Source organism: Macrosteles quadrilineatus, unplaced genomic scaffold, assembly GCF_028750875.1.
Source record: "Macrosteles quadrilineatus isolate MER2022 unplaced genomic scaffold, UCM_ALF_1.0 Scaffold_5__1_contigs__length_97177068, whole genome shotgun sequence".
NCBI lineage: Eukaryota > Metazoa > Arthropoda > Insecta > Hemiptera > Cicadellidae > Macrosteles > Macrosteles quadrilineatus.
In genome coordinates this window covers 1,665,323-1,682,479 of record NW_026542598.1, presented here as the reverse complement: position 1 = coordinate 1,682,479, position 17,157 = coordinate 1,665,323, and the positions used below count along the sequence as shown (strand labels likewise).

Genomic DNA, 17,157 nt, shown 5'->3' with positions numbered 1-17,157 from the left:
ATCAACTGAATCTTGGCTGACTCAGGTAGGATGGTTCGGCATTTGTACAGACCCCGCAATCTACCCAACACCAGCTGGGAAACATGGGTGATATGATCAGAGAAGGTAAGACCACTGTCCAGTATTACGCCCAAAGTCCTGGCAGTGTGGCTCACCTTCAACTCCACGTCATCAAGTTTTATCTGCACGTCTCCATCAATGATCAATTGAACATAGTTGGGCGGAGCCATATGAAGAACAGTGCATTTCTCCTTTGTTTAACTTGAGACCATGCTTCATGGACCACTCACTGACATTCGCCAAATCCAAGTTCATCCTCGCAACAGCTTGGTCAATTGAGTTGACATCATAGGATAAATGCATCTGACAGTCATCTGCATAGGCGTGCACATTGCAGAAGTGCACGCAATTGGATATGTCTGCAGTGTACAGGGTGAATAAAGTTGGACCCAGACAGCTCCCCTGCGGCACTCCCCGGACTTTGTCAAGGGGAAGTGAAACATCAGCTCCCACTCTAGTCACCTGTTATCTTTTTTCCAAGTACGACTGCATCCAAGCAATTGCATTATCCATAAAACCAAGATGTCCCAATTTAGCAAGAAATAAACTGTGGCTTATAGAGTCAAACGCCTGTGAATAGTCAAGCATCACAACAGAGCTACACCTGCCCCGGTCCCTCGCCTCAAACAAGTCTGCAAACATATTCACTAATGCAGTGCAGGTACTGTGGTTTCTTCTAAACCCTGACTGTAATTTTGGAAGGATTTGTTCTTTTTCTAAATGTTCTAGAATTTGTTTTATTGCTAATTTTTCCAGTACTTTTGATATCGCAGGCAAGACTGATATAGGTCTAAGCTCACTGAAGTCAGTAGGATTAAATTTTATTGGCAATGGGTGTACTATACTAGTTTTCCATGCCTGAGGAAATTTGCCTGATCCTAATGATTCATTCATCAAGTGAGTTAAGGCACCAATTGCGTAAGGACAAACTGCTTTAATCATTAAAATACTCAAGTCGTCAACTCCAACTGCTCTAGAGGTTATTTCATTTATTGCCGTTTTAACATCCTTCTCTGAGACTTTTTTTAAAGTTAAATAAATTAGTTATTCCTTTCTTCCTTTCTTTGTTATAAGAACCAATTAAGCGTGAGTCTGCATCAAAGAAACACCCCATTTTAACAAAGTAATCATTCATGTCATCAACTTTAAAAGTATTTGGGAGTTGTGTGTTACAGTTTTTTCCAATTAGATCACTCTGTTTTAAACATTTCCAAAATTTTCTCGAATCTTTACAGTCTGCAAGGTTATCAGCTATCTTTTATTTAATATTGATCATATGACTGGAATAATTTCATATTGTAAATAATTCAATGTTTACATTTATTATTAAGAAATAAACATGTATCAAGATGTATAATATAATAAACACTGAAAGATGTAAATAAGCCTTGTAAATGTCTAAAGTGCAAAAATAGTTTCCATTTCTCATTTTGTTAAGGATATCCTCTATTCTTGGTATTGGATAACGACTGTCATGTAGTTGTTGGTTCACAGTTACCTTGTAATCCGCGCAAATACGGACCGCTCCATTTGCTTTTGGAATCACAACAATTGGCGTTCCCCACTCAGATTGATCCACTTTCACTATTACGTCTTCTTTTTCAAGTTTATCTAGTTCATTCTCAACAGCTTCTCAAAGAGCATGAGGTACTGGTCTGGGTTTTAAGTACACAGGTCTTGAATTATCCTTTAGTTTTAAAGAGCATGTAAAGTTGAGTGTTTTACCAATGCATTGTTCAAAAACGCTTGAGAATCTTTGCTTGATAGATTTGACAACAGTGTTGGTATCAACCTCTGGTTTCTTCATATTAACAAGATTAATATTGTGTAAGTTAATTTTCAATTTTCGAATCCAATCCCTTCCAAGAATAGCGTTTTTAGGTAGATTTACAATGTATAGATCCTCTCTGCAAGATCTCCCTTCGTAAGATATGCTTAGGGTACAGACCCCGATTGGTTTGAAAATTTGTCCAGTATAAGATCGAAAAAGAACACTTGTTTTGCAAACTGGAACATGTAAGTCTAGTTTCTTGAAGTCATCATTATTTATTATGCTAACATGACTTTATTATGATCACACTCAAAACGTTGCTGTTTACCATTTAGAGATACGTTAATCATCATTCTGTCATCTCCTTCGTCATTCTTCAATACATTTATGATCCGTTGAACGTCGTATTCATATTCAGAATCAATTTCATCAACTCTTTTTACATTTTTCTCTGAAGACTGTAATTCCTGTATTCGTTTCGCTATGCAAACCTTTTCTATGTGTCCATCTTTATGACAATACCTGCAATTTAGTTGATCTATTAATCGGCAATTTTGTGTTTCTCGGTTATTCCTTCCACAGTGCAAACAGACATCTAAAAGTCCCAGTCTTTGTAGCCTTTTGTTTTTCCTGTCTTTCATTTTGCTTGAGTCATTAGAGAAATGGTTTTTGGTTGAGAAACTTTTATTCTTAGGGCCGATATTGTTCTTTGTTGTTTTACTTATTTTGTGAATGTCATTCTGGTTATAATTAGTATATAAAATCTGGTTGTCAAGTTTTGATGCCTCTATAGCCAAGGCGATTTCTAAGGCTTTGTCAAATGATATTTCCCCCAGTTGTAAGAGTTTTTCTCTGATGTCCGAGTCATATAAGCCTCTGATGAATTGAGCCCTGAGCATGAGGTTTATAACTGATTTTGTACATTTTCCTTCTTTACACCCAGATTTGAAATCTGCTGAACAAGCCAGTTGTTTGAGGACTGTGACATAATTTGTGATTGATTCATTTTCATCTTGTAAACGGGATAAGAATTTGTGCTGTTCTGTAAGTATGTTCTTCTTTGGGCTTAGGTGCTCATTTAGTAATATCAGTAATTCTTGATATGTTTTTGAGTCTGGTTTGTCTGGAGATGTTAGACTACAGATCAGATTGTAGTGCTTAGCACCCAAGCAATTGATTAAAAATAAACCTTTCAATTGTTCAGTCTCTGAATCATTGTCTGTCAATCCTTTTATTTTAAAAAATATTTCTAAACGCTGAGTGTAGCTTTCAAACGTTTCCTTACTTTCATCATAAGCATCAAACATCAAGGCATTGCTCTGTAGTAGTTCCTTGGTACTATGTTTTGATCTAGGCTGTTCTGTCTGTTGACTTGTATGTTGTGTCATTAATGTCATAAAACTGTTCAAAGTAGATATAAGGTCTTGTATTTCAGTCATTTTCTTCCTCGTCGCCAAATTATTAGATATAAAAATAATACAAAATATATGAACACAACTCTTGATACATGTTTATTTCTTAATAATAAATGTAAACATTGAATTATTTACAATATGAAATTATTCCAGTCATATGATCAATATTAAATAAAAGATAGATTATTTGGAATATATAACAGTAATCATTCATGTCATCAACTTTAAAAGTATTTGGGAGTTGTGTGTTAGTTACAGTTTTTTCCAATTAGATCACTCTGTTTTAAACATTTCCAAAATTTTCTCGAATCTTTACAGTCTGCAAGGTTATCAGTAAAATATTTCTTTTTTGCCTTCCATATTACACCTTTTAGTCTATTCCTAATTTTCTTGTACTCCGTCCAATCCTTATCTTGTCTAGTTTTCTTATACTTAGTTCTAAGTTTATTTTTTAATTTCGTTAACAAGATCACTTCCACATTTCTCCAAGGTGATTTCCTCTTCGCAACTCGTTTTGTTACTAGAGGTGCTAATGTGTCATAAATGTCTTTCACATTGCTTGTAATATATTCATTTATACAATCTACTCTAGTCATGTCTTTTACTTTTTCCCACTGTACACTTGCCAGTCTGGTAATCGCATCATTAAAGTTAAAGCGTTTAAAATCTATATAAGTAATTAATTTTGCTGAGCTTTTTTCTTGTTTGCATTTTAATTTACAGTAAATTAACTTATGGTCGGTGATTTTCTTTTTCCTATAATCTAAAATACTTGACACATCAATTACGCCACACATATCCAGTTGAGTAGATTTATTAGTGATAATGTGATCAATTAGTGTGGCTGACTTGGAAGTGACTCTTGTTGGTTCAGTTATATGTTGAACAGTGTCATATATTTTCAGCAGACGACGGAAATGTTTCGCTTCATAACAGGAAATTGATAGTAAATCAATGTTTGTATCACCTAAACATATGACGGAGTCAATTTCAGCTGCAATGTCTACAAACAATGCCCAAAACAAGGAACCACGACAAGTATAGCTAATTTGTGGTGGTCTGTACACGATGGCTACGCCAAGTTTAGCACCTTTTGTTTGAAGGACCACCGAGATAAATTCTATGCCTGGATCGTCTCCTGTTAAATACCTTCTTTGGAAAACCAAGCCTTGCTTAATGTACAGGGCAACACCTCCACCTCCTTTTCCAGCTCTGTCAGCCCTGAGGAGTACGTATCCAGGTATCTCATAGTGATCAGAAAGTGAACCCGGCTTAAGCCAAGCTTCAGAAATACCGAACACATCAAAATCAAAGTCAATTTCCAGTGCAGTCATCTCAACGAAACCTGTGTTTATAGAGCACATATTTAAATGAGCGATACACAGGTTTCTATTATTTCGTTTCCCGACAACAGGGGAGGGGCCGAAGTTGAAGAGCCTAGACTCTCCCCAACCTCACAGTGAGAAGTTGGCTTCTCACTGTGAGGCAGGGGAGACTCCATGCTCAGGCCCGACGCCAGTGCCGAATCAACTGATTTGTGGGTAGCATGTGCTGCCGAGCCTCCAATCATGCGGAGAGACGCAGGAATCACCGCTTTAAATAAGGAGACCAACCGCGACACACCACCCCTGTTAAGGTGTCTCCCATCACGAGCAAGGTGTCTCCGCGCAACCCAACAGTTAGCCTCCACGTACATGACATTAAAATTGTTGCACATAAGGTCAAGTTGTGTGTTAAAATCATAAAGAGCTTTGTATGTGATATCAGACCGAATTATTATGCTGTTTACATAGACTTTAGAATTTGGAAAATTTGTTTTTACAGTAAACAGCAAATCAGCCATGTCATGGAGAGCCTCCCGCTTGCCATGACCTCGTTGTAGCCAAGACCTCCCCTGTAACCCACCCTCAGGTTGTTCGTGCCGACATGAATATGTATTATATCTAGATCATAGTTGTTAATAGTTCCCGTTCGGGTTAGTTGCAGCCGGAAATGAGTGGCAGCCTGCAGGTTTGCCCAGCTGATGATGACGTCAAAGCTCCGTTGCAGGTCTTGTCACCAAAGTTAAACCATGTGATGGTAAGTCAGTTGAGGCTAGAACAGGACATATAACTACTTACAAGACACTTGCGACGGGACTAACTCATAACTAAGGCGCCAAACAACAAAATAAAATGTTCCTTACACTATGTGTATTGTCCAAACACTTTGCAATTACAAAAAAAAAACTGGTAAAATTAAAATATAACGAGATCATCAAATATCCACTGTTAACTCTAGCAGTCAGTACTGCCAACCGTCCCTGATTCTCTCGGGGAGTAATCCCCTGATTCTTTAGAGCACGTACAGTTATAGTACAATAACTGCCTGGCAGAGTTGGCATTTCCATTGTGCTGGAAAACAGCAAGGCTTGTGCTCTTAAGGAAGAGGAAAGGAGACCCAGAACTAACGTCCTCTTAGAGACCCCTCTGTATGTTGTATACCCCTGGGAAAGTCCTCGATAAGTTGATCCGTTCCCGACTAAATTCAGCCATGGTTGCTGCAGGGGACCTTAGCCCTCGTCAGAATTGATTTATAGGAAGGGGCCGTCAACCGTAATTGAGGAGGTGAAGCGAGCCGTGATAAGAGCTGAGGATTTAGAGGTATTGTGATACTATAAATTATCTGACAAACCTCTTCGAGGACTGCACTATCACCATCATCACTTAACATTGCGCTCAGCACAATCCGCGTATATGGTTACACTCTAATACAAAAAAGTGACGGTAATATATTTTTTCTAAAAACTAAAATTATATGTTCTTTTTTTCTAAAAACATATTAATTTGTTTACCGGCATATGTTTTCTTTCATGTTTTTTGGTGAAGCAGTACAATCAGCATCTGAATCTGACTCAGAACTAAAATCTAAATATTTTGACAACATGCTCACACAAGAAACTCTATAACATACTATAGCGAGAACTGTATGAAACTATGCTTCCCAATATGCGATGTTAACTGTGCAACACCGATTTTTTACCCAATGCTGCCTTCTGCTGTGTTGCACTGCCCGGACCATGCCGCACGGCTACGGATCAATATGTGCCGTATTTAACACTGTAAAGTGCACGCAAAGAGAGGCAAATTATGCAGCTTTTGGTGGTCCTAAAAATGAATACATAATTTCAGTACACTTTAATCCATCCTTTGTAATAAGGTATTTATCATCCTCCTGTAAGAAACTGACAGGAAAATGGAAGGAACAGTATAGAGAGAGGTCTTGAAATCATTGTCAAGAGAAGTAAATATTATATAGGACCAAGCCGGCAATCGAAATAATTTTAAAGGAGGAATTCTGACGTAATCCTGTAAAGCTTTGTTCCAATAATTTTTTTTTAGGAATAGACACAAAAATATTATTTTGAAAATCTATAGTTTTTATATAGGAATTAATAAGTTACCTCAACATTTTAATTAGTTCCATAATATAAACAACCAAAAGAGGATGTCATGCTGTTTCGTTGGTATGCACGACCAGTACTGTAATAGCCTTAAGTAAGAAAAGCATAATTTAAAACAAATGAGCATAAACCAATAAATTAATAAAGTTTCAATTTATGCTCTAATTCTGCTAAACTAGTCGACTGTATTCAAATAGAACATTCTCATGTGCTATTTTAAATAAACCGCCAAAATGCCCGTCGCCTCCCACCAATAGCAGCTAAATATCGCGGAAAGGTTAGTCTGTTCCAGCAAATCGCAGTGCTTGTTCCTTTCCGTGTTGGCTGGAAGTTTTGTTTTACCATAATGGCAACCGTCGTAGAAGTATTTCTGTTTGATTTGTGAAAATGTCAGTGAATTTAGTTTGATCGTAGGAATATTCTTGTGTCAGAGGAACCATAGGTTTGTAGGTCTCACTATTTTCACTAAAGTCGTCCCTATGTTTCTGCAACGCTGTTAGGTTTACAGTGACAAAAATAACCTGAAAATTTACTTCTTTTTGGTCACACGTCCACAGTTAAACTTATTTTTATTATATTTTCGTTGATATTATGTTACTGTCTTTACACAAATCGAAAAGATCAATAAGCACCAAGCATTAAAAAACAGTTTTATTCTAGCTGTTGTTACTGAAACAATAAATCAATCCTAGCCTATGTCAAATAGAAAATTGTTATCAGTCAACATAACCTTACTTTACTGTTGTTGTCATTTGAACATTCAAACATTTTATTAAAAATACTTTTATGTCCTAAGAAAGGCTAGTGCTTGTATTTTATCCACCATATTCCTGTTAATCAAGGCTGTTAAGATACATCAATCACAGACCAAAATTACATAAAATCAGTTCATTAAAATGAAAGGTTAGGCTGGTCATTGATCAATGGCTTGATGACATTGTAGCCTATATAACTTAGCCCTATTATTACTATTGTGTTGCATTGTTGGGCAAAGCATATTTCAGGATAGGTAACCTTCATCCGTGGTAGAAAGTGCACATATAGGCTAGATGACCAGAAGTACCATGGAATGGAATATTAGTGCCCAAGGATTTCCAACTAAACACTTAAGGTAAGAAAATGTATTCTTTTTTATGTTTTTGAATGTTCTGTAAGTGCAGTGACGTTACGTTTTAACTTTATGGTACTATAAGCGTGATCAAGGTCTTTGGTCTTTCAATGCTAAGTTAACTTAGTGAGTTAGGTTTATGTTCCAGACAATGTTTCCAATCAATTTAAGATGTGAAAGTCTTGCAATTGAATTCTTTTTTTTGTAGAATTATTGGGTTACCCTAATTTCTTTTCATTAAGTGCTAGAAACAAGAAGTTTTGCAATCAAAAGCACAAAATTTAAGGGTAAAAAATTCACAGAAGATACCTAAGAGCTAGCCTACGGGTTAAGACTAGACCTATATATTATCACCAGTGTCAAATAAATAAATACATTTTATTTTTGATTGCTTTTGAGTTGTTCTAGGTAGGTTTAATTTATTTGTGTAGGCCTATATTAAAAACGCTAGGCTATCTTAACCACTCATTTACAATAGGTAGTGGTATTTTAAGAGTGTTAAAAAGTTGAAATCTTCTTTGGTTCTTGCCAACTTTTGTACTGGTATCAAAGTTAAATGGGGACCGTAACTTATCTAATCTAACGTAGACTCAACCTATTACTTATAAATATAGGTAGCCTAATGCAGAATTCGGTTGATTTTTTTGTCACCTTTTGTAGTAAGAGTTGACGTTATGCTTCTCCATTTAAAAAAAGGTCGATAGCTTGAATAGTTTTTTATGACCCTAAAAGTTACGAGGGCAGTTTTTAAAGTAAGGGCCTGTTTGGTGGGGGATAAAATATGGCACTAGGAGGAAAAACCTATGCAAATAGGTAATTAAATTGAAATACCACCCGATTCGGTCGGTAACCCAAAAAAGCTTGCAAACGTCTTATAAACTAGATAATGAAATAGGCCTACTGTAGGCCTAAGAGTCACTCGCCAGCGTTTATTGTTCTATAAGGAGATGGGGAAGGCGTTGTGTCCAAGCCATGGTGTTCCATGCACAGAGGGGAAAATATCAGCTAAGGGAAAATGGATATCTTGATCTTATAGTAAGAGTCAACGCAAACAAAGGTCTTTCACAAAAAATCCCTTTGCGGTAGACCGATAAAGTCTACGTCCCCACGAATGAATGTCCTGAGAACCAGCTCATGAAACACGCACAAAAAGAACTCAAAGATTGAAGCACTGAGGAAATTAATTCAGCACAAACCACTGTATTATTTGAGAGATATTTAAGGAGATTTTAACTTAAGACAACTTTACAAAATAAAAAATAATTAGAGAAAGAGTATAGGTAGTAATCCATAACGCCCATGGAAAGGATCGGACAAGAGAGAAAAAAATAAATAGCCATATCGAACCGGCAACGAACAAACTAGGTAACAACACTACCTACTTAATTTTCATGTATAAGAGTACACTATGATAGGCAGGGAGGGGGACATCGTACAATACCTAGCCGGAAGCGATTTGCCGCTATGTCTATCTCTGTCTCTGTCTGCCTTACCTATGAAACTACATTACAAAAATACCAAACATAAAATTAATACCTATGTTATCCGTTGGGAAGTAATTATTAGGTCTAATAAAATGATTTCCAATTAATATTTCTTATAGACTGAACAGTGCTGGTTTCACATATGAATCCATAATTCGCTTGTACGCTGCAACAAAGCTCATCACTATTTACTGGCATTATTCATGAAGAGAAAGACACAAATTTCAGTTCTGTAACTGTCATTTACGCTTCACTGTGTGTTTTAAAAATGGTAGCCTATAAACAATCAAATCTCAGCCCGCATCTGACAGTGTTACAGTTTTTGATTACAATAAATGTAGGCTATTCAATGCTGACATTCATCGCCAAATGAATAAAAGGTGATGTCTGTTATGAAATAAGTTAGAGTAAATGTGCGGACAGAGTTAACTTATGTCGTGTAAAAATGGCTGTGAAAAAATTTTTCCATAGTGGTCTTCTCTTTGAAATGTCTGGGTACCCACAAAAAAATCAATTCCTTCTGGAATGAGCATTATCACGGCCATTTTTAAACTCCCTAGCATATTTTTGCATTTTCCACGCTACTAGTATCTTTGCACGTATTCTTACTAGTATGACTGCTGGGACGGGTGGCGTCGTCCTGTAATCCTGCTACTAGGAGGTTACGAATTGTGGATATTTATAGGCATGCACTGTGGATGCGATACTCCCTGGTGTGGATTAACGTCCGCACGAGTGAGTACTAAGACTATCCGCAGTACTATCCTGAAAATTATACCAATTCGTATATACCAAGACAAAAATGTGGTTCGGATTCCACTATAAACTGTAGGTTCTTTAGTTGCCATTAGCTGTAGGCCTATGGGCTATTAATCTGTGCCTCAGGAATAAGTCGGCCTTATTCACTAACAAGACTACAAGATCCCGCCACTCATCCTACACTCATCTCCATTCATACTTGGCTTAAAATACCTACATTGTATGGTCGCCATTTCATTGAAAAGTATAAAGTATCATAATCTCAAGCCATCCGGTGATGAATTTTGGTATTGGATATGTTTCTTCTAAAAAAAAAAAAACAACTTGACACTGGCCTTACCTCGAACAGGGTGAGAAATTTTATTTTTAAAAAATTATAAAAAAACACAGCAAAGCGTAGCCTACATGACGGCTACAGAGCTGAAATTTGTAATTCTTTTCACTAATGATGCTAGTTAATGGTGATGAGACTCGTTGAGGCTCGTGTTGTCGTGATGAGGCTGCGTACAAGGCAACTATTGGCAATTACTTTAAATATGACGGTTGCTGTATTGCGAGCGAGGTCGATTCTGGACTCAGACACCATTTCTCATTGGGATATCAGTAAAACAGAAATAAGAAAAGTTATTGAGAAGCCTGTGCTTGAAGATTAGAAGCTAATTTGAGAATATCTTAAACTTTTTCCGATTGGTCCTGATCATTTCCGAGTTGTGGCTGAGCTTTTCTAAAATTAAATTTTACATTTTAATAATTGATAAAACTCACACCGGACACAATGGTTTATATTTAACTCATATTTTGCTAGAATTATTTAGTCAGTAGGTACATAGCTTAATTTTTATTACGTTACAATAATCTTGTTGTTCTAAATGTCTTGTTGACTAGACACAGTTACCGACACCATGAACTAATGTTGTCATCAGCCCAATCAATCCTAATTTATAATACTTCTACTTAAAACGTCTCCAAGTACCACCGCAGCGACCTCAGCGTTACTAGGTGGTACAACTAGGTGGCACACTACATGTTGGGAAAAGGTGGTGTAGGGTATCCACAATCATACTGGAGACCTTCCAAATCAAACATATGAGGTAGAAGTGAGTCTATAGTTTGGGTTTTACTGAAGTACACACTGATGAAGAATATGTACAGTAGACTTTTTCGTATCATAACACCTTTTAACTCGACATCCGGTTCAACTGGACTGCACTTTAAGGTTGATTCACACACATCAGTCCAGTCACAGTTCTGTTACAGACCAGTCACAGTTTAGTCTCAGTTGAATCCGCAATTCCTCAGGCAACTGTCCGTCAGTTGGTTACAGTCAGTCTTCCGTCTCTAATATTTACATTGATGTTACAGTCAAATATTTAAAATTAAAACCCTACATTCTATCAAATTTTCACTGTCCATCTTGTTGATTGTTCCAAACAGTACTCAAAATATAAACACAATCATTTAAATAACAAAAACACTATTTTCTAACATCAATTGCCGTCAGGTGTCCGAACAATCCAAAAACATTGGTGGAAAGAAATCTGAAATTGACTGACCGACGCCGACAGAGCGACTGACGGACCTGCGCCAGATGAGTGTAGATAACGCAATTGAAACACTATTTTCATAATCGTTAATCCATTAAAGAATATTTTGGTTGACTGTGACGTGACTGATGTCTGAACTGTGACGTGCCATAACTGATAGGTATACGTGTGAATAAACCTTTAACCCGATAATTTTTATCAGCTAATTGGTTTAACCGGACTGGATCGGTTAGAAGTAAGCAGTACTGAAACGACTTTTTTCGTGGGACAAATTTTAGACCAGTGATCACGTATCCAAATACAATGCTCTCACAATTTTTAGAACATTTGGGTTAGTTCTCCAGTCATTCTCCGGTTTGATTTAAAAAACCATTTGCACCTATCTGTACTGGCCTGGTTCAGAGGAGATCAGAAAAGAGGGAGTTCTTCTGTAGTTAATTCATCACAAAGTTTTCAATCCTCAAAAATTTAATGGAATAAGTTAGGCTAGTCGATTTAAAAAAAAATCATTTACAAAAATTAGTCTCAGTCATCCCCGCATATACTATTTGTTTCAGCTTTTTTTGCATCACTGTCTTTTATAAAATTCTTTATTTAAACCCGAGAACATAGTATCTCTTTTCAAATGCAGTTAATGAATCTAGACTTAAGTTGGAATAGTCTGGTTTCTATTTAATGCAGGTGATATTCAGCACGGTTATCAAATGAATCGATAGGTCACTAACGTAAACTCTGTCAAGTATTATAACTATTGGAAGGTATCTCAATCAGTAGTTTGACAGAAATGTTGTAAGTTAAAAAAGTTTTGTTGCAGCTATGGGATTGTTTGTACTGTGGAAGCATAGGGTGTTTGTATTAGTGGAGAGTTTTCAAGGGTTAATAGTTTGGTGCCAAGGCCATACAATGTTGAAAAACAATGAGCAATTCATTTCGCTGTTGATAGTGTAGGCTTTATGCCAGCTCCGTCATACGTGATGAAGCTATTGCTCCATTTATAGACCGGTGTTGCAGTCTTTTTCTGTGAAACTAAACACATACTGGTACCTGATTAACAGTCAATGCAATTTTGACTTATTTAAGGATTGCGGTAGTCTCAAATTAATTATTATTGGTGAGCATATTCTGTTGTGATTCATTGCACCTGCTGATATTTTTTACCAGACAATATAGTTATGATAAAGAATGTAATGTTTCAGGAATTAATTGATATAGAACTGAATAATAATGATAATAATGATGTTTATAAAAAATAAAAGACAGTATTTTTTTATGGTTTGAAACTGGATCCAGCTTTACTTCGATCATTAGCTATGTCCACACTCGTGCGCGTTTAATTTTAACGTACCTTTAAACTTTCAATGCAACTAATGCAGCATTGCAAGTGCTTTGAGGCATGCCTTTAGCTGTCCACACTCATGCCTCACTTTCCTCATTTTTTAGGTAGGCCTACCCTTTCCTAGTTGGATGAAGACGACGCTATTCTGATAGGAAAGATTGGTGCGGTATATTTAGTGTTAAAAAAATTTCACAAACGTCAGAAATCAAAGCGTCCGATATGAAAGAAGGAGAACTATGAAACTCATAATTTTTTTATTTTATTTATTTCTTTATTTAATTCCATTTCAATTTATTACCTCGTAAGTCTCACAAACATGAGTGATAATGAATTTTGAGGTTTATTAGATATTCATCTTGCTTCAAACAACTACAACACTTGTCAAAATTGTAAAGCAGTTGCAAGTTTAAACACACGGAAATCCAAGGCTGGTGGATCGTCTTGTGCTTCGCTGTGCACTATGGAATGGAGCTCCTTCGGACTCATTTCGGGCATGCCTTGACACATGCGTTATTTTCCTCTACCTGCATCAAGGCATGTGCTTGGCACACACAAAAACGCTTGAGTGTGGACATAGCTATTCGGCTTAGTAGTCCTGGCTGAGAACCAGCTGGTCTTAGTCAGTAAAAAGCTATAGAGATCGTCCCATTCTGTTCTTTAATTTCCCTAGATCCCAAAACCGATAACTTTCACTAAAATAAATGTGTCTTCATCAAAATTCTGGCAGTTTTTTAATTTACTGTAGACTTGTGAGGTCAAGGTAGAGTGTTGCCATTGAGTATAAACATAACTCAATGGTTCTCAACTTAACATATAAGCATAAACATAAGTATAAACATAAGTTATGTTTATACTCAATGGTGGTACTCATCAAGCCTAAGATGTTTATTACGGTAGGCTACATTAATTCAAGTGTAAATTTCCATTCATTACAATCCTGATAATAATTTAAAAACAAATTGGAAAAAGAGTGAATTAAAATCTATAATTAATTAGAAACTTGATAAGTCTCCAGGGTTAGGGGATGGGGTATCATAGATGATTTAGTTTTGTATTCTTACTAGGAGCTGAATTAAATTGACCAGTAAAATGACTAGTTTTGTCGTCTTATCATGATGAGCATAGTGCAGTGCAGTAATAGTCCCAAGAGAATTAGCCAGTATGACATTTAAATTAGACCAAAGCTTTTATCTCTAATAGACTTGATTGCTTTAATTGTTGGGAGGATGTTGGGTATTTGGTTATAATTATCAGGTGGGTAGCAGATCAAATCCTTCAGTCTGACAAGACTTTGTAAATTTTCTTCAGTAGGCCTAGTTTTTATACTCAAATAGAGTTATGATAAAATGATATAAAAACTAACTTTCAGAAGGGTTGCCATTGGTTTGAAAAAACTCTGTTGTAGCAAGGAGTGCACATGCTCACTTTGGCAATTTTATTTTTAGATCATAATCAGTCAATAGATTTTAATGGTTATTAAATACATGATAAGTCAAGAAATATTTTTTATTTTCTATCCTATTTATTTTTAAATACTGTAACTTTTAAATTGTACAGCGTGTCATGTGTTCCCAGGACATGGTTCCCAAGAACTCAGAAAACCAGGTGCATTGATTTACAGAATTAAAAAGCTCTTTAATTGTGTTCATTAAGTCATTTTTAATATATTATTATTATTTAACATATTATTCAATGAAATAGATTATCTTGCTAATAAATTCATAGTTTGTAGGCCATCATAACTCTATTTGCAAGAGAAAAAAAAACCATAACAATTACTTTTCTAAACATAACAATAAAAAAAATCTAAATGTTAATTCAGAAAAATTATATTCATAGATAATTAGTAGTAGGTAATTCAAAATGGCAATTCCTCTAGATGAATAATTAATTTGAGGTAAAATGTTAGCAGACACACATTTTAATAAATTTTGAAAATTTAGTTTAAAACTTAACTAGCCCATCACTTAAGAAAAATTGTTTGTAAATATTATATTTTTGGAATATTTTAATCCATATTTAATATTTTAATCTCTAATACATAAAAAAATTATTATTAAAAATTCCAATTGAAAAAAATAACACCTTACGTTGATTATTAGCCTCTTAAACAGATTTAACAGATTCAGATATTTGAACAGTTTTAACCCAGAAGTAACCATGTAAGGTTTTCCCAAGCGCATTGGTGTAGTGAGACATGAAGAGATTCAACGAGGTTATCGAACGCAGAGCAAGTACGGATTGAGGCTGAGCTTGTAGGCCCATGGCAATATGCCAACCATACTGTCTATAGTCCCCAATCAATAAATAGTTGCCAGTAGGCCTTATTTAATGTCCCCTCACTTTTGTAATGATTCTCTTCTCTACACATCAATGCGCAGAATCTTATAAATGCCTTGTTGATTCGAGTACAACCATAGGCGCTAGCAGGGGACATGGGGGGCCTGACCCCCCCTCCGAGAAAAGTAACAATTAAAAAATTTACTAAGCTTTGCAATGTTTTAGGCATCTTAATTTGTCTCAAATAAATCTGTATAGATTATGTATGATCACAACTTAAGTTAATAATCTAACTATACATAATCAATAATTAACATTAATAGTAAATAACTCAGTAAGGAATAAATAAATCAGTACGGTAAGTTTTGTTGGAAAAATCAACTGTTAGAGTAGTGTGCTTGTTGTCAATGCGTAGAAACTCAGTTAAAATATATAAAAAAACTTCTAGCCGTAGCAAACCTACAGACTAACCGAATTTCCGAATTTTCCTGATTGTGCTTTCACTAAAATAATTGTATTTTAATCACATTTATTTTCTATTTAATTAACTTAAGGTATAGCACAGCACTTCAAGGTTTGCTGCTACATGGCCAGTAACAAATATGCTTAGTGTTTCATTTTGAGATTGTTTGTGGGAGAGGTCCTTTTTTTCTGCCCCTAGAATAAGATACCGGTTTCCCCCCTGAAAAATATCCTGTTGGTTTTCTTGAGTTCAACCTCCTTTCATCTTTACAATTGTATTTTATAGTTATTTTCTGTACTTGCTGACGTATATTCAAACTTCTGTATTTCACTAACTTTGTTCCACCAAATAAAAATTTGTAATAACCATACTATAAAATTTTGGATACATGTAATGATGTAAGATACTCAGTGGTGACCTAAATAGCAATCTTTTTTAAAGCCCGATTGGTGGAAAAAAAGTAACACATTACTTCAAATTTGATACTAGATATTTTAGTAATGATAAAGTTGTAATCAAGAGTTTCAGAAAAAATATAGCTATAAACAAGATTAATAAATGGCTGAAGTGGGCGGTTTCACATCATTGTGTATAAAGTAGTCTTAAAATAGGTTCTCATGACTACAGTTGTATATCTCGCTGTCTCAGTCTCACGTCTCGTGTCGTGCGAGTTTTGCTCCATTGCTTGAGATGAGTCGAGAAGAGTCAGAGTGGGACCTATCGCAAGATAAATCAGGCCAACTCAACTGCTAATTAAATCAGAGATCAAATTAGACCCGACCAAAAATACCACTAGCGAATTCTAACTATAGGCTGAGAGCTTGGCAATTCTTTTTAAATGTTTTTCATCGTTAGACTGGGGCTATTAAGCTGCAAAGTACAATTTAACATGAATTTATACTGTTGATTTAAATGTCTCCTGAATCGTTTTGGACTTTCACCAACTAAACTTTATCAAGCAGATTTTTTATAAATATTCTGGGATTTTAACTGGACCCAGAAGCTGCTCTTGTTCATGGGCTTAGTTAATGACCCTGGCTAAAGAATCAGCAGATTTCTGTCAGTAAGATAACTGTCATTTTATTCAATTCAACACTCATCAACACCACATCATCGTTCAACACTCTTTGGCGTGTCAGCTTCGTATACAACTGAGCTAATCTGTATATCTGTCCCCGGTTACACGCTCCAATATTGGATAGACGTGACCATTAAGACGCTACTTTTAACTCAAACCTTCCTTCGATCTGCATACCCCAGTGCCTGTTGTGATCGCATGGAGGAAGTGCTGTTGTCGTCCGTGTATGTTGTTTGTTAAGCTTCAATAGTTAAACTTAATTAAAGGAAAAATTAAATTAAGAGTAAATTTTTTTCACCACACTTTTACGATTGGCGTTGGGATCTACTTCCTTTTTTTTACTTTCTTTGCAGTAAGCAAGAGACTCTTTTTTTTAACACAATCAGAGTAGTCCTTGCTTTTAACCCTCGAGGAGGC

General features: G+C 35.8%; 1 protein-coding gene across 1 annotated transcript in view; it reads left to right on the top strand.

The window, feature by feature from the left end:
• Positions 1–6,960: 6,960 nt before the first annotated feature.
• LOC128994463 (neurocalcin homolog) overlaps positions 6,961–17,157 on the top strand; it is a 176,082-nt gene continuing 165,885 nt past the window's right edge. The window contains exon 1 of the mRNA XM_054419039.1: positions 6,961–7,130. The gene's annotated coding sequence lies outside the window, so the exon portion shown is untranslated. The remainder of the gene's footprint in view (positions 7,131–17,157) is intronic.